The following is a 19,199-nucleotide window of genomic DNA, read 5'->3' on the forward strand; positions in this document are numbered from 1 at the left end:
TATTTAACTATTGCAACAGTAACAAAATTATTTCTAAAGCATATATCAGGTTTATAACGTATTACCACATTTCCAGAGCAGAAGTATTTTTGTTTAACAAACCTAATTTCTAGAACAATGACTATAAAACAGCAACAAAGAAAATTTCAAATCCTCTCATTAATCTGAAAATCTTTTCTATACTAGCACTGAAAATATAGTATGTCCTTTTCTGTATCAACATCCTCCGGATTGATTTTGGGTCTGAGAAGTCACCTAGAGGGCTTACAAAGGTTTTAGGTCTGAGATCCGGCTGGATTTGGCCCAGATTAAGCTCTGTTCACACATGGGTAGGCTAGGGAAATTTAATGAGCAGTAAAGGTAGGAGAGTAGCTGAAAGTTCATAAACTCCCAAGATTTAGATTGACAGGATTGTGGTGTATGGCAAAGGATTTGTTATAACTGTCATGAATGTCTGGGTCTAGGTGACTCAGTACTCTAGCAGAAGGACATGGATTTTATCTGTAGACACCACTGAATAACAGCTTAATATTTCTGCTGCTGATACATAAAATAAGCTGATGTTGCCAGTCCAATTTCTTAAAACTAGATACTACTTACACATTCTCCTTTCCCTCCTCTAAATCTAGTCTAAGACCCTCAGTTTAACTGAGAACATGGCCAGACAGGAGGTATTTAACCTTTCATTTTATCATAGTGATAGAACTATGATGCTAGCATTAGTAAGATGTCAATTTCAGTACTTTGTAAAGTATTTCTTCAATCCAGCATACCGACCGATCGATTTAAACACGTTTAAGTTTTTGGTATTGAGGAGAGTGACCTTTTAGAAAGAATATCATTCTCTTGTATGGGGGTGGGGACTTCATGGGCATTGCCTTCTTTGCCCAAGAGCATCCTCTGCCTTCTAGAATATTATATATCTCAGCTGAAAAAAAAATTACATGGCTGCTGACAGAATCCTATGAATGACTATACAGAAAATGGCATGGCTCTCTGAGTCCCTTTGAAAGCTATTAATTGTCTGTGTTCTGTTCTCACTGGGGAAAACCATGTGGCCAAAAAAATAAGAAAGAGAAAAATTAAGCAGATTATTCTCTGACATGTATGCATGCTGGTAACCACGGAAATATTTGACAGGAGCTTGTGTAGAAAAATTGTTGATTGAAATAGTAATTACTTAATAAATCCCTAATGAATGTAGTCTTTATTTTGGAAGACTAATATAAGTTGAATTTAATCATTTTGGCTTAAAAAATAGTGCCATATGGAGATAAACATGAGTGATTTCTAGAACTCACTTTTGGAAAATAAATCTTGAGTCATCAGTGGCTAAAGTAAACTATACTTTGGTATTGTTAATACCAAATATAGTTTGTTTTATAAATGTTCCATATTCATTCTAAACTATATGTAAATTTAAACATTTTAGTCCTAATTAAATCACCTTCATCTCTTTGAGAAAGTTTCATAGTTTATTTATAAATGGAAATTCTGTCAGCAAGAATGAGATCTGAATGGCAGAGATGTATGTTTCCAAAGTATGTTTCTTATACAGCATGCTCAGAAACTTTGCGTGTGTGAGTGCCAGTTTAGAGCATGATTTCTGAGTTCAAGTTCACCGGAACAACTTGATTTCATTGTTGTTGTCGGACACAGCAATTGCAGCACAGCTTTACTCTTCTCATCTCTAAAACAGTGATTACAACTATTTAAATAAGAGATTATGTCATAATTATATTTTGCAACATGAGCAAATGCTTGGCAAAAAGTCAAACACATGGACACTCCTTAACTTACATTCACATTCATAAGGAACATTCTCCAACCCTATACCTTCTCCTTTAAAAAAAAAATAAAGAAAGAAAGAAAAAGCGAAAAAAAGAAAAAAAAGTGGACAAATCAAATGACCTACGTTTTCAGTTGAACTATGTCTTATAAATGCAGGCTTAAAGATAAAATAATTATTTGTGTTATTTAGTTAAGAAATCAAATGTTAATTTGTAAAAAATAAACATTAGATTTTCAAATTGTGTCTCACAGCATACTGAGGGAGGAGTTGTAGAATTAAACATACAGCGAGTGTTTCTTCCTGTCTGTACTTCTGGCTCTTTGGTATGAGATGATTAAGCAATAGTCAGTGGTTCCCTACAAATCAAATTCCTATTTTGCTTCTGTCTGCTCTCATTCTCACTTTGCCATAATTTCCTGCTATTGCCACATTGAGCTATTTCTTATTACATTTTCCTATCATTTTATCACATATCACTTCTCACATTTTTCTATGTTCCTGTCATTTGTTTCAAATTATGATCATTCCTTCTTTTATATCTTTTATATGGGAATGCTCTTAGAACTTGACTTGTAAATCATTTAGCATATTATCTGTCAAATACACTCAGTTCATTTGTTGCAATTCCCTTTTGAACAGGCGTTGAAGCTCTGAAATAGTTACACTTGGAGAAAAATCATATAAAAAGCATTAAAAGCTAAAATATTCTGTTATTCATAATAGATCGTCTACATGAGTTTACATATGCCATATTTTCTCTCAATAAACCAAAAAAGACAGTTTTTTTTCTTCAGTGTAAGAAAAGAAGTTAGTTCCTTCACACAACACGAGATGAGGTGGTGTGCTTTCTAGGGGATATGTGTTATCTGCTCATGCTCATTTATTTGCTTTTGCCTGGTGTTCAATTGAATTCACATAGAATAAGTATGTGTATAACTTAACTCTGCTTATTGAGAACATACTTTTTGCCAGTAATTACCTATCCTCCACTTTCTCTGGGTAAGAAGACTTACAGCTCACATTGTTTCCCAGCATCTCAATTGTTTTAATTTGAACCTCATATCTTATGTCAGTTTAGCAATATTTATACTCTAGGTTTCCAGTTCAATTTCCATTAAGAAAACGATTCTTGGTCAGCTGGTTAGAGTTTATTGCTATTTTCTCTTATTTTATAGTATTAAGCTATTTTATTTCACTCTAGGGTTAAAACAATTATTAGCAAAATATATCTTAATTTTTCTTCTTGCAATTATTGATCATAAGTTTTTTTAGTAGTTTTGTTTCTTCGTTATTCATTATTCAGATATTATTAAGTGAGACAATATGTAGAGCAGATCCTATTTTGACTTCTGTGTGAGCGAGACACTGCAGAAGGTGACAAGACTCTTAACATAGTCTAAGAAAAAGTTTTATTAACATAAACAAATAACAGAGCATCTGGACCTAAATAAATTAGATTATCTGGAATATGGAATTACTAAAATTGGTTAGTATTAGGGCTATCTATTCAAAAAGTCTGCTGGAAAACAAAGCAGAAATAGGATAATTAAAAACTTCATCCAGAACTCAAAGGGCTGTTTTGTTTTGTTGTTTAGATTTTTCTCTTGGGATAAAAGACACTTACATTTTTTATTGTAAAGCTCAATGAGAAAAACTTTAGAGTTGTAGTAGTTGGCAAACAAATCCTTTAAGTGTGGAGGAAATAGAATTTAGGAAATCTTGAGAATCTTCTTTCATGAAAAAAATATTTTGTAATAACATAAGCAGTTATACACAGAATTAGTTTTGCATAGTGTATTAGAAACATTATCTGTCTCAGTTATTCAAACCTTGATTTCTCCTCAATTACCATCTTAGAAGGAATTCTCTGTAAAGCATTGTTTATGCATGCCCAAAGCTGCAGTAATTATGTGTACACCTTTAGTAGCTTAAAACAGGAAAAATGAATTCTCTACCTCTCCTGCTCCTCAGTCATTCCCCCAATACTTCCATCAGTCTCCCGAGCTCTATCTGATGTCTGGCTGTGGGTCTCTGCGTCTGTTTCCATCAGCTTGCTGGGTGAAGCCTCTCAGAGGAGTTGTGCTAGGCTCCTATCTATAAGCATACCAAAGTAACATTAGTAGTGTCAGAGATTGGTTCTCTCGCATGGGATGGGATAGGTTTCAAGTAGGGCAAGTCTATGTTTGTCATTCCCTCGCACTTTGTAGCATCTTTATCCTTGCAGATCTTGTAGACAGGACAAATTCTGGGTAGAAGGTTTTGCATGTGGGTTAATGTTCTTACCCCTCCACTGGAAGTCCTGCCTGGCAACTGGGATGACCACTTCAGGCTCCATATCCCCTGCTGCTAGAAGTCTCAGCTAGGTCGCCCCCATAGACTTCCTGTGGTCTCCTTTATCCCAGGTCTCTGGGAAGTCCCTGAGATGTCCCCCATGCTTTCTGTTCTTGCACCAACTAATCCCTATTCTTGGTCCTCTTCCCATGCCCTTTTCTTCCTACTTCCCTACCTCCATCCACTTCTAATAAAAAGGAAATCATGAAATTTGCAGATAAATGGTGGGAGCTGGAAAAGATCATCCTGAGTGAGCTGTCCCAGAAGCAGAAAGACACATACAGTATACACGCACTCATATAGACATATAACATAGGATAAACCTACTAAAGGCTCTGCCCTGCAGACTATCAAAACAGACGCTAAGACTTATGGCCTTTTATTTTTTTAATTTCATTTGCTGAGTGAGATTCAGGTACCCTCCTTTAAGCCTTACTTGTAACTTAGCTTCTTCGGGTATGTGGATTGCAGCATGGCCTACAAAATCAACTAGCCTGGGCCCATGGGGCTCACAGAGACTGAATCACCATCCAAAGAGCATTCATGTGCTAGTCCTAGGCGCCGTGAACGTATGTGCTGCTTAGTCTTCATGTGGATCCTCCAACAACCGAAGTGGGGTTCTTCTCTGTCTCTGATGCCTCCCTTTGGATTTCTTCTTCAACCAGGCTGCCTTGTCTGGCTTCCGAAGGAGAGGATACACCTATTTCTGAAGCAACTTAATGTGCCCGAGAGGTTTGAGAACCATGATGGACTTCCCGCTTCTCATAGGACAAGAAGAGGGGATAATGTGGGGAAAAGAAGTCTGGGGTGGGGGTGGGGGCTGCAATTAGGATGTAAAGTGCATAAATAAATAAAATTTCAATTATGAATTCTTAGTTCGAGAAGCTAGACATCTGAAAGTAAGATGTTCTAATGTCACACACATGAAGGCTCTGGGAAGGAACATTTCCCTGCATCTTCTTAGCTTGTGGTAACTCGAAGGAACCCTGAGGTTCTTGATAGCTGAATGACTATTGCACTCATCTTAAGTGGGCATATTAGGAGTTCTGTCTGTCTCTCCTTCTGATAATTACTCTGTTGGATAATAATGAGAACAATTATTTAAGAACATTTAAATCAGTTTGATATCATCTTGCTTATTAACTTGCTGGTAAGACCATCTTCTATGCGTGATTATATTCTGAGCTTCTGTAGTGATTTAAGTTTGGAGGACAATATTTAATTAAAATAGTAGAGTACAAGCTATATTAACATAATTTTAAATAGAAAGCAATATGTTAATCACCACAGAAGGGACATATCAGGTATGTCCCTATATGGACTACAAATTTAGACAAAATTAGAATTTTTTTTGCCTTTTTTTTAAATTTTATTTTATTTTATTAACTATACTTTATTCACTTTGTATCTCCCCATAAGCCTCTCCCTCCTTCGCTCCAGATCCCGCCCTCCCTCCCCCTTCTTCACGCATGCCCCTCCCCAAGTCCACTGATAGGGGAGGTCCTCTTCTCCTTCCTTCTGATCTTAGTCTATCAGATCACATCAGGAGACCGGCCCCTTCGGCCGGCCCCTACGGGTGCCCCGCGTCCGCGGGAAAATCAGAGAATTCAGATATCAGGAAGGCACAGATAGGCAAAATGACAGGCAGACCCACACCAGGTGGTATTGGTTTGGATCTTCTGCACTTTACTGAAGTCAAGACAACACTTTTATAGTAATCTTACAAAGATGCACCTTAAAGTTGACATATCCCCCGGAACATTTACAAAGTTTATATTTTAACTGAAAGAATAACCTGGTAGAAGCAGTGTTTACAAAAAATCTTGGCCTAACAGCCGCTTAAGCAGAGCAAACATAGAACTAGTGACTTGTTTGCCAATTTAGCAAGTAGAGGGCCAGGGGCTTGTAAAACTTGTGGTCTGTTTACATAGTTTATTGTTAGTTAATTAGGGGTTGTTAATAATCCTCTGAACTAGGTCAGCTAAAGATTTACAATCTTTCCTTAGATAAGATGCTTGAACTAGCCTGTCCGTAAAACTCATAGTATAATACAAAACTTTTTGACCTCCTATGTTTGCCTATCTTCTTTCTGCCTCATCATAAATACCTGTGTTAGGTAATGGTTTTGTAGTAGCTTTACTGCAGTGGGAATATCCAGAGCATTTATCCTAACAGATCCTGATTAAACATTTTCTTTAGAAAACCTTAAAACTCTTGTTCTTTTACTACCTACAATGTTTGGTTTTTCCACAAGCAATTCCTGATGCTGAATCTGATTTATTACCTCTCCTAAAATTTTATTTTCCTTCTACTCTTATTTGCTAAAGCTTTTAGTGATCTATTAGAAATGTTTCCTTGAATAGTTAATTGTACTGTTTCAAGAATCATAAAGAAACAGCAAAAAATGAGCTCATCAATTCCAGTCTTGTAACCAAGTAAGCGTGGGACTGAAAATACGTCTTTTGGCTTAGATGGCCATGTTAGGGTTCTTGCTAGGGACTTCCAGGAAGCTGATTCCCATAGGAAACATGTCTTCTCCTCTGTTTGCATAATTTTATGCTTTGCATAACACATGTTTATGCTACGCAGCCTTTCTGGAGTTAGTGTAGCAAGGAGTGGCTGCATGGTCATCTTCTGTGTCCTGGAAAGGCAGCTCCCCCTTCAGGGGAAGGTGATCAAAGAGCAGGCCAATCAGATTGTGTCAGAGGCAGTCCCTCTTCCCATTATTATGTAACCCACTTGGAGACGGAACTGCCATGTGCTACATCTGTGCAGGGGTTCTAGGTTATCTCCATGCCTGGTACTTGGTTGGAGTATGAGTCTCTAGAAAGACCCCTGTGTTCAAATTTTCTTGTTCTGTTGCTCTTCTTGTGGGGTTCCTGTCCTCTCCAGATCTTACTATTTCCCACTTCTTACAAGATCCCATGCACTCTGCCCAACAGTTGGCCATAAGTCTCAGCATCTGCTTTGATAGTCTGCAGGGCAGAGCCTTTCAGAGGCCCTCTGTGGCAGTTTTCTAGGTTGTTTCCTGTTTTCTTCTTCTTCTGATGTCCATCCTCTTTGCCTTTCAGAATGGGGATTGAGCATTTTACTCAGGATCTTCTCTCTTAATTAGTTTCTTTAGATGTAAAGATTTTAGTAGGTTTATCCTATGTTATATGTCTATATGAGTGAGTATATACCATGTGTGTCTTTCTGCTTCTGGGACAGCTCACTCAGGATGATCCTTTCCAGGTCCCACCATTTACCTGAAAATTTCATGATTTCCTTATTTTTCATTGCAGAGTAATACTCCATTGTGTAGATGTACCACAATTTCTGCATCTATTCTTCAGTTGAGGGGCATCTGGGCTGTTTCCAGCTTCTGGCTATTACAAATAAAGCTGCTACAAACATGGTTGAGCAAATGTCCTTATTGTGTTACTTGAGCCTCTTTTGGATATATGCCTAGGAGTGGTATGGCTGGATCTTGAGGAAGCGCTATTCCTAGTTGTCTGAGAAAGTGCCAGATTGATTTCCAGAGCGGTTGTACAAGTTTAGATTCCCACCAGCAGTGGAGGAGTGTTCCCCTTTCTCCACAACCTCTCCAGCATGTGTTGTGACTTGAGTTTTTCATCTTGGCCATTCTGATAGGTGTCAGGTGAAATCTCAGGGTCGTTTTTATTTGCATTTCCCTGATGGCTAATGAGATTGAGCATTTCTTTAAGTGTTTCTCTGCCATTCGATATTCCTCTACAGAGAGTTCTCTGTTTAGCTCTGTTCCCCATTTTTTTAATTGGATTACTTAGTTTGCTGCTTTTCAGCTTCTTTAGTTCTTTATATATACTGGATATTACTCCTCTGTCAGATAAAGGTTTGGTGAAAATTCTTTCCCAATTTGTAGGCAGTCGTTTTGTTTTGATGACAGTGTCCTTTGCTTTACAGAAGCTTTTCAGTTTCATGAGGTCCCATTTATTGATTGTTGCTCTTAGAGCCTGTGCTGTTGGTGTTCTGTTCAGGAAGTTGTCTCCTGTACCAATGAGTTCTACGGTTTTTCCCACTTTTTCTTCTAACTCATTTAATGTGTCTGGTTTTATGTTGAGGTCTTTGATCCACTTGGATTTTAGTTTTGTGCAGGGTGATAAGTATGGATCTATTTTCATTTTTCTACATGCAGATATCCAGTTATACCAGCACCATTTGTTGAAGATGCTTTCTTTTTTTCCATTGTATGGTTTTGGCATCTTTGTCAAAGATCAGGTGTCCATAAGTGTGTGGGTTTATTTCTGGGTCTTCTGTTCAGTTCCATTGATCCATCATTCTGTTTCTATGCCAGTACCATGCCAACATCAAACTGAACGGAAAGAAACTTAAAGCAATCCCACTGAAATCAGGGACAAGACAAGGCTGCCCACTCTCTCCATATCTCTTCAACATAGTGCTGGAAGTCCTTGCTAGAGCAATAAGACAGATGAAGGAGATCAAGAGGATACAAATTGGAAAGGAAGAAGTCAAATTATCACTATTTGCAGATCATATGATAGTATATGTGAGTGACCCCAAAAACTCTACCAGGGAACTCCTACACTCCTACAGCTGATAAATACCTTCAGCAAAGTGGCCAGATACAAAATTAACTCTAAAAAATCAGTAGCCCTCCTGTATACAAAAGACAAAAAGGGCTGAGAAAGAAATTAGGGAAATAGCACCCTTCACAATAGCCACAAATGACATAAAGTACCTTGGTGTAACCCTAACCAAGCAAGTCAAAGACTTGTATGAAAAAGTCTCTGAAGAAAGAATTAGAAGAAGATATGAGAAGATGGAAAGATCTCCCATGCTCATGGCTTGGCAGGATTAACATAGTAAAAATGCCCATCTTACCAAAAGCAATCTACAGATTCAATGCAATTCCCATCAAATTACCAACACAATTTCTTTACAGACCTGGAAAGAAAAATTCTCAATTTCATATGGAATAACCAGAAACCCAGAATTGCTAAAACAATCCTCTATAATAAAAGATCTCAGGAGGTATCTCCATCCCTGATCTTAAGCTGTACTATAGAGCAACAGTTATAAAAACTACATAGTACTGGCATAGATTGAAATTTTATGGCAAGCCTAACTTATGAATTATTTTGGATATAATTATCTACACTGATTTAATTTTTTGGTCAGATTTCTAGATAGTTCTGTTTTCTAAAAGTTCTTTCTTTAACTCCTGTTTCATAGCACATGACATCTCTAGACTACTTTTCTGGAGAAGATATCCAGGAAATGGGTAAATGCGTGTAAAATCTTCTCTTGTTCAGTTAACCTCTGTTTCATTCACTGGCTCAATCCCTTCATTACTGTGTCAACTTCCTAATCTTTAAATCATCTGAAGTTTTTTTTTTAGTGTAATTGTTCAAAATCTTCACTGCATTGCTACAGGCTCTTTTTGTTGTTTCAAGATCTTTTTGTTATTCCTCTCACTGGAGTCAGGGTTTCACTATGCAGCACAGAGGGCATCAGCTATCTTGCTTCTCCCATCCTTTCAATAAGAAGGACATGATACCACCTCCAGCAAAAGGAGTTTTTGGTTATGATTTTATTTGGGTTTTTCGTTTACTTTTAAATAGCTTTCAGCATCTTCAGCTTCTTTCTTTTGGTTATATACACATTTATTTTCTTCACAGAGACTCCCATATTGCAGAAACTTGTATTGCTTATGGCATTACCTATATTAGGGAATTAAGACTTTTACAGTGTTGTTAAATTTATTTATTTATAATTACACACACAGATTCATAGTGTGTGTGTATATGTGTAAACACATGACTATAGCACACATGTAGCAAGAGGACAACTTGCCACAGTTGGTTTTCTCCTTCTTAAAACCATGCTGGTTTAAAGGACCGAACCCAGATAACAGAGTAGGTGGTAAATGTTTTTATCCAACAAGGCATCTTGCTGGCCCAGTAGTAAGGTTTTAACTTTTTATTTAATAATTTACCATAGTATTGCATTGCAAATGCTGTAATTATATAACAAAAGCCTCATTAATTTTGATTATATTTATTAATCTAAATAGTTGAAGACCTGTGGGCTAAGGTCATTATTTGATGGTAATATGAAGCATGACCTTGCAATAACACATCTTTCCCACTTATGTATAAACTGTTAGGCTGTAAAAGCTGGCCATTGGAAATATAAGCATTCTCAAGAGTTTGAAAAGATATATGCATACTACCAAGAATGCACACATGCATTACATTTTTGGTCTTTAGGACTTTTGAATGTATGCAAATGTGGTTTAGAACTTCAAAGCTATTCTTATCTTTTATGCTTAAATGAGACTGTTTGAATTGTGGATATACTACTTTAAAATTCACATGTTTATTGAGCCGTTTGCCTTGTGATAAATCTACATGTAGTTTAAAACACCCTGTTTTACTCAGCGTAGTTTATATAATTTATATTGTAGTTACCTGTCATTCTACTTAATTCAGTAATTTATTGTCAGTAATTTCTCCAAAATTTTAGTGGCAAATTGCTTTATGGTTCTTTCTGTATGCTATGTAGCTCAGTAAATCATTTTATTGACTTTTTTTCTGTTGTGAAGTTTTCAGCAATGATAAACTCTTAAGAAGATCAATAAAGGCTTTTTATATCTTTTATTTAAAGTATGTGGCACTTCATTTTCAATACCACTATTGCATCAAAATCAATGGTTATTACTTTTCAAAATGTTCAGTTCATCTACTAATGACAAATAATGCCCACAAAATGTATGCTTATTCAAAATCTGACTTTATTATTTAACATTACTTTTTAGAGATTGAGCAAATAGAATAGAGCTTTTATTTTTTTTCTAGCATGGAAGTTGTTTTAATCTCAACAAATAAGAATTGGTATGTTTGTTTCTTGGTTTGGTTTTTGGTATTATTGTTTCTTGGCAATAAGAAAAGAAAGTGACCTGGAAAGATGAACCTCAGCAGATTGAACATATACAGGACAACCTGAGTTGTGTTGCTGTCTTAGTGTGGTGTGCATAGCTCTGACTGATATATTGCTTATATATATATATATATATATATATATATATATATATATATATATATATATATATATAAAAGTCATGCCTACAGATGTCTACCTGATAACGATCAACCTAGAACAGGAAAAGGTGCTGCCATGGACAGCATTATGAGACTAGACTTTTGGCAATGGACCAAAGGTATGAAAGAACACAATGGTCATACTAATTTCTTACCAGGGCATCATTTATAAAAACTGACATTGACTCAGCCTCTTTTACTGACCCTTGAATCCTGCTCAAGGGTGTCATAAATAATGTAATAAAGTGGCAGACATCAGATATAAAAGCCATATGTGATAGTAACGGTTATATAATCTTTAATGTGCATAAACACAATTTTCTAGTTATTCAGTTTATCCCAAGGAGCTCTTCAGGTTACCAAGAGGTTCTCAAGTAGGCAGTCTCGTGCAAAGCTATAACCACCCGAAAAAGTCTGAGGACATGAATAGTTAATGGGATGTGAGAAAGAGTATGGGTTTGGCTTACATATAAAAATGGTTTTCATTTCAGGGTCAACATTTGGTTTTGATGGTATCATGTATGATATAGTCTTTGGATGACAATATAATTCTCAGAATTTGAGGCAGTGGGTCCTTTCGTGTTGAACAGTGGAAACTCTTTTTGGTGAACAGTTTTGTGACTCTCAGGATGTCGCAAATGATTATAGGAAATGAAGATTCTTGTGGAATGATATTACATACTGTGTCTTCTTGACCTGTGGTTCACATGAAATTGTAAACAGATATATTCTTGGTGCATTACAGAAGCCATTGCAGTCGTCTAGTCATTAAAGAACTTTAAAGAAGCTGAGTGAAGGAGAAAACAGGAAACAGGACAGGAGCCTACCAGAGAGGGTGTCTGAAAGACTTTACCTAGTAGTGTATCAAGGCAGATGCTGACACTCGTAACCAAACTTTGGGCAGAATGCAGGGAATCTTATGAAAGAAGAGAGAGTTAGTAAGACCTGGAGAGGACAGGAGCTGTACAAGGAGAGCAACAGAACCAAAATATCTGGGCACAGGGGTCTTTTCTGAGACTGATTCTCCAACCATTCATGGTTATAACCTAGAACTGCTGCTCGGATGTAGCCCATGGCAGCTCAGTATCCAAGTGGGTTCCCTAGTAAGGGGAAGAGGGACTGTCTCTGACATGAACTCAGTGGCTGGCTCTTTGACCCCCACTCCCTTAGGGAGGAGCAGCCTTGCCAGGTGACAAAGGAGGAGATTGCAGCCAGTCCTGGTGAGACCTGATAAGCTAGGGTCAGATAGAAAGGAAGGAGGACCTCCATTTCAGTAGACTTAAAGAGGGGCAGGGAGGAGATGAGGGAGAGAGGGTGGGATGGGAGGGAAGGGGGGAGGGAGCTACAGCTGGGATACAAAGAGAAGAAAATGTAATTAATGTAAAAAATTTTAATTAAAAAAAGAAGCTCAGTGAAGCTGCTTGTGTAATGAATAGATTGTGGTGTCATTAAACGTGGAGGCTAAGAGGCTACTGGCACAGGAAATAAGAAGAAGATATAAATCAAATAAATGGCATCAAAATATTTATCATCAAAATGTTAGTTGCACTCGGTAATTTTAAGAACATTCCCAATAACTCCCTAAATGGTAAGACTAGAGAATTGTTCAGCAACTTAACTTGAGATATCATTTACTTTGGCTTTTAAAATAAACAAATTACAAAGTGGTTAAATAGTGAGGCTAACTACCCTATCTTCTCTGAGTGAGTCTTAATTATTGAATTTCAGTCTCTAAAGATCCTATGTTATTTCACATTTGACTATATTAATTATTTTAATTGAGGGTAAAGATCTATGGCAGTCCCAATTTGTCAAGCCTATTACAAGTACCAAAAACTTAATTTAATTTATTACTATTTTGGCCAGAACTTCTATAGCCAATGTGAGATATTTAGTTAATGAAATATTTATGAAGATTAAAATGTGGCATAATTATTCATTCACCATTTAATTACTTAAAACTATTATATAAAATGTGTTCCTTGTTTAAATTTAGTGAGATTTCCATGATTCCTAATTTAATATGATGTGCTCTATTGATTAAGGACACAAAAATTTACCAATTGGTTTATCTCAATAGATGGTAATAAGAATCCCAAACTTGTACTATAGAGGCATGGAAAAATGATGGATGCTTTATAATTTCACTGTATAAATTTTTGAAATATACTTTAGATTAGTAGCTAGATAAAATTATGGTTTTACCTCAATTTTCTCTTTCCATATTTTCTGCCACGATTTTTATGTGTTTGTTTTGTTTAATTATTTTAATTTTTAGTTTGGATTATTTGTTATTATTCTTCATACTTCTTTTTTTAATTTTATTTTTTCTTATCAGTTACATTTTATTAACTCTGTATCCCAGCCGTATCCCGCTCCCTCATTCCCTCCCAATCCCACCCTCCCTCCCTCATCTCCACCCTGCCCCTTTCCAAGTCCACTGATAGGGGGGGACCTCCTCCCCATTCATCCAATCCTGTTTTATCAGGTATCTTCAGGACTAGCTGCAAAACCCTCCTCTGTGGCCTAACAGGACTGCTCCTCCTTTGGGGGTGGGAAGGTCAAAGAGCCAGTCATTGAGTTCCTGTTAGAAATAGTTCTTGTTCCCCTCACTATGGGAATCCAGTTGGTTACTGAGCTACCACAGGCTATATCTGAGCAGAGGTTCTAGGTTATATCCATACATGGTCCTTGGTTGAATGTCAGTCTCTGAAAAGACCCTGTGCCCAGATATATTTGGTCCTTGTGGAGCTCCTATCCTTTCCCCATCATACTAACTCCCCTTCTTTCATATGATTCCCTGTACTCTGCTGAAGGTTTGGTCATGAGTCTTTGTATCTGCTTTGAAAACACTGCTAGTTAGAGTCTTTCAGATGTGCTCAGTAGACTCCTCTCATACGTTCAATGCACATCCCATCTGTCTTTCTAAACAAGGATTGATCATCTTACCCCATATCTGCTCTCTTGATTATCTTTTTTAGGTTCTTCATACTTCTGTACGGTTTCTTTTTTGGATTATATAAAATATTAACTTTAGATAATTGTTCAAAATGTTCCTAATGCATGCCAAAGACTATCTTTCTGCACGTTCATCCATCTCCATATACCCTACTATATCTTTTCCTTCCTACAAGACTATTTTATGTGTTTATTTATTCATATTTATATGAATACCTGTAATCTGTGAACTTCAATTCTAAAGCAAGGGGGATTAAGAATACAAGCCATCTTCATTCTAAAACAACCCTGGGCTATTTAAATGCATTTAAAACTAACACAATCAGTGCTCTACACATCTTTGGAAGTCTTCTTTCATGTCAACTTTAAACTAGTAGAACAAATACCACTCCTCAGTTTAAGATATTCCTTTATGTGAGTAACATTAGAGCTATCTCTGACTCTTCTAAGCCTTCAAGGCTGAGGTCACTCCCTAGAACAAAAATAACCAAATATTGTAATCTCCTTAAAACAATCTGCTCAGGTTGAAAATGACAATGGTTTTCATTATCAGTATTTCCCATCTTTGCTTTTTGGTTGTTGTTGTTTTTTATTTTTTTGAAACTTTTCTTTTTTATTATTTATTATAATTTATTCACTTTGTATCCCAGCTGTGGCCCCCTCCCTCATCTCTGGCCAGTTCCACCCACCCTCCTTCTTACTCCCCCTTTGTTTCCCTAGTCTATTGATAAGGGAGGTCCTCCTCCCCTACTATCTGAAAATTATGATACATTTACACAATGGAATACTACTTAACAATTAAAATCAAGGAAATAATGAAATTTGCATGCAAATGGATGGAACTAGAAAAGATAATTCTGAATGAGATAACCCAGAAGCAGAAAGACACACAATGGTGGATTCACTTATTAGTGGATATTAGCCAAGTAATATAGGATAAATTTATTAAAATCTATAGCCCTGAGGCTTAATACCCACTCAGAAGTTCAAGCAGGATAGACATCAGAAGTAGAAGAAGACAAGGTACGAGACAAAAGCTTTCCACAGAGGACCTCTGAAAGACTCTACCCAGTAGGGTATGAAAGTAGATGTTGAGACTCATAGCCAATCTTTGAGCAGAGTATAGAGAATCTTATGGAAGATGGGTGAGCTAGAAAGATGTGGAGAGGACAGGAACTCAACAAGGAGACAATCAGAGGCAAAAAAAATCTGGGCCCAGAAGGGCCTGCAAAGACTGGTGAATCAACCAAGGACCATGCATGGAGTGGACCTTGAACCCCTAATCAGATGTAGCCAATGGACAGCTTGGTCTCTATGGGGGTTCCCTAGTAAGGAGAGCAGGAATAGTCACTGGCGTGAACTTGGTTGCCTGCTCTTTGTTCAACCATCCTGGCAAGGTGGGCTTACTAGGCAATGGAGAAAAAGGAATCAGACAGTCCTGATGAGACCTGTAGGGTTTCTTTACATTGATCATATTCATAATTTTCTTACTCCATAATAACTCATATTGGTATCATGAAGGTTAAGGACTCCCTCATAGAAGTATTTTATTGTAGATTATAAATCCCTCTGTTTAATTTTATTTTAATAAAGTCGTTAGTACCATGAGGGTATCAAAATGATATTTTCTAATACACCAAAATAATTGAAACCCATGTTAACAACAAGGGCTCAGACAATGCAATCACCGAAAACATTCACCGGATCATCTTGAGGTTCCTGCTTTTTATAATTTACAGCTTAGTATTCAACAAGATGATAGCTTTTCCGACTAATAACACATGTAAAAAACAAATTATCAGAATTTTTTATGAGTTTCCTACAGAAGGGGGGTAGTGCCTGCTTGACACACACAACAAATTATCACTATCACAAGGTAAAAGCCTGTCCTGTAAACATTTTAAACTGTAGACAAGAACTGTAGACAAGATTCAATAGGAGGCAAAAATGTCTAAGCTGTGCCACAAACCCCAAGTTCAGTTAAAGAACACACTTTTGCTTCTAAAGTTTTACAAGTTCCAGTATAGGGTTAGGAAATCTGTGATGAATGTTTACTAGAACTTAGCAGCATAGCTCATTGTGAAGATTTGCCATCAAGCAGCAGTATTGTTAACTAAGGTAAAGCAAAACAACAAACAAACAAACAAACAAACAAAACCAATAACAACAGCAAACTCTTGGGTGTTTAATGATTCTTGCCCTGGCAAGCCTACACTATCAGAGTCTCCATATTTAGTTAGTACAAACTCCACAATAGTTCCAAAAAACCATGAGAGAGCAAAGCATGGCTCTTGGATTTTGAGTATTTATACACGGTTGAATGAGCCTGTGTGAGGCAGAGGACCTGCATGATGTAAACTTCCTGCTATACTCAGTGGATAATATTCGGTCTTGCAAGTCAGTTCCGCATATCCAAGGCTCCACAGCAGTAGGAGAAGAAATCCTTGCTAGTAGAAGTTAAACATCAAACACATTTTCAGTCTTTTTATCCAAAATGAATACAGTAGAAATTCATATGTCATATTGTATATGTATATATGAAGTTTTCCCTTGTTATCACACTTTTTATTCTCATGTTGACCATTTTCACTGTTGTTCTGAGAGTATCATAAATATTCACACTGGCTCTTTATGGTCTGCAACTCAATAGATATTCTAGAAAATTAAATTTCCGCTACTGTTATTAGGCAGAAAATAATCCTTTGAAAAACCATAAATTAAATACATGTTAAACTTGCTGGTTTTTTTTTTTTTTTTTTTTTTTGACAAACCAATGAGTTTATTATGGTTACTCACAGGGGTAGAGTAGAGTAAGGTTTAGGTTTAGGTATAGGAGCTACATTTATGTTTTGGGGTTATGGTTTAGTTTTAGGTTATAGCTAGAGTTCTGTTAGATGATCAAAGAGATGTTAGGGTTGAAGTTACTTATGTTTGGAGTTAAAGCTGTGATTTCTTAATTTTAGTGCTAGGGTTCAGGGTTAGTGGTTGAGAGACTGGGTGTGGGTTAGCATTTTGGTTTATGATATAGGATTAAACTTTTGGCATTAAGGTAGTGGTTAGAGTGGCAAGATTAAGGGTTAAAGATTGGTAAACTTAACCTTTTAAATTCAAAATAAATTGCTAGTCTTCCCTTCAAGAAATAAATGTGTGCAAATATTTAAAACAATGAAAGTTTTAAAAGCATGGTTTTGATTATGTATGTATTTCTTTTTGTGAAAAACATTGTTATGGAGAAAATCTTACATGTGAAGAAGTCATTACATGTAACCTTTTAAAAAATTTCGCTACTCTTTTTTTTAGGGTTTCTGATGTCATAATTTATTTATTTTTTTGCTATTCTTTCATTTTATATTATTTTGGCCATGACATATTAAAGTTAGAAACTAAATAAGTCTCAAATACACAGCATATCACATTAGAATCCCTTTTGTAAACAAGGAATTGTCCCAACTTTATTTTTTGTGTTTTTGTTAATTTTTGAAACATTTTATAAAGGAAAATGTTCTGAGTTTTAATCTTGTGTAAGACTTAATTTTATTATAACAGGTATTACCAATTGAATGTTTTTATTCAAAATCAAGTCTGGGACAAAGCATAAGTGAGAGCAGTGTGTGGGCATAGGCAATACAAAATCAGTGCTTCTCTGTGAGCAAAAGATATGTATCTTCTTGAAAACAGTTTAATCCCCCGAATTTTAAATGTCATCGTGTCCTGAACAAATCATCTCTGCAATTATTTTTACCCTAAAAGTAATAGGTTTGCTGTATTTCATTTAGAGATATGAAGGCATAATGGCTTCCTTTTGGTTTCCAAAACACTTTGCACCATTTCTCTAATTTTAACTGTATAGAAATGTGCTATTAATACCTATAACGTAATTGTGAGTAGAGATCTGTGGCATTGCTTGTAAGTGAATACATCTGTCACTAAATGGATGAATTATTTATTCAAAGACTGCATGCCTCCTCTTTTGATTTTAAAAACTGATCTTATTGCTTTATAAACCACAGTAGTTTCTGGCCCTTCAGGAGAACACAGGAAATGAACTCTAACTGAACAGTTTATGTAAGAATGTGGACATTTGGAGAAAAAAAATGTAGAAGCTGACATTTGAGAGAAAGCTCTTGAAAACCCCAGGAGGAACACAGAAAGGGGCCTGGAAGTTTGTATGAAAGGTGCGCTAACCACATTAGAAACATTTGCCAGATGAGACATCATGTACCTGAGTCCTAAGAAACTTGTAACTGTTAAATAGTGGAAAAAGGACTTTCCAACAAGAATGAGCAACAGAGTATGACATAGCCATATGCTACATGATTTATGGTTCACTATGGGGTAAAGAACAAAGCGGTGGTCTTGTTTCTTGAGCAGACCAAGACCATTCTATGACAGTCTCTTTGTGCTATGTTTTCTTTCTTTTTTGTATTTTTTAAAATGACATTTATTTATTTATTCACTTTACATTCTTATTGCAGTCCCCTCTTCGCCTTCCAGTCCCATGCCCCTCGCATAAACCCCCATTCTCCCCTCTCCTTCTCTGAGAAGGAAGGGGTCCCCAAAGGGTACCAACTACCCTGGCACATTAGGTCCTGCAGGACTAGACACATCCTTTCCCACTGAAGCCAGACAAGGCATGCCAGTTAGGGGAATGGGATCCAAAGGCAGACATCAGACTTAGTGAGGGCCACTGCTCCAGTTGTTGGGAGACTCACATGAAGAGCAAGCTGCACATCTGCTACCTAAGTGGAGGGGAACTAGAACCAGTCCATACAGGGCTGTGGTTGGTGGTTCAGTCTCTGTGAGCCCACATGCGCCCAGGTTAGTTGACTCTGTAGCTCTTCTTGTGGAGTCCTTGACCCCTTCCGCTTTCTCACTTGTGCCGTAACTCTTCCGTAGAACTCCCTGAGCTCTGTCTAATGCTTAGTTGTGGGTCTCTGCATCTGTTTCCATCAGTTGCTAGATGAAGCCTCTCGGAAGAGTTATGTTAGGCCCCTGTCTACAAGCACAGCAGATTATCATTAATAGTGTCAGGGACT

The 19,199-nt window shown here is 36.8% G+C and overlaps 1 protein-coding gene across 1 annotated transcript in view; it reads left to right on the forward strand.

Moving 5' to 3' along the window:
* Csmd3 (CUB and Sushi multiple domains 3) overlaps window positions 1-19,199 on the forward strand; it is a gene marked incomplete at its 5' end in the record, with an annotated part of 1,006,505 nt that overhangs the window by 745,034 nt on the left and 242,272 nt on the right. The window lies entirely within an intron of this gene.

This window comes from Psammomys obesus, unplaced genomic scaffold, assembly GCF_907164565.1.
Source record: "Psammomys obesus unplaced genomic scaffold, mPsaObe1.curated_primary_1811, whole genome shotgun sequence".
Taxonomy (NCBI): domain Eukaryota; kingdom Metazoa; phylum Chordata; class Mammalia; order Rodentia; family Muridae; genus Psammomys; species Psammomys obesus.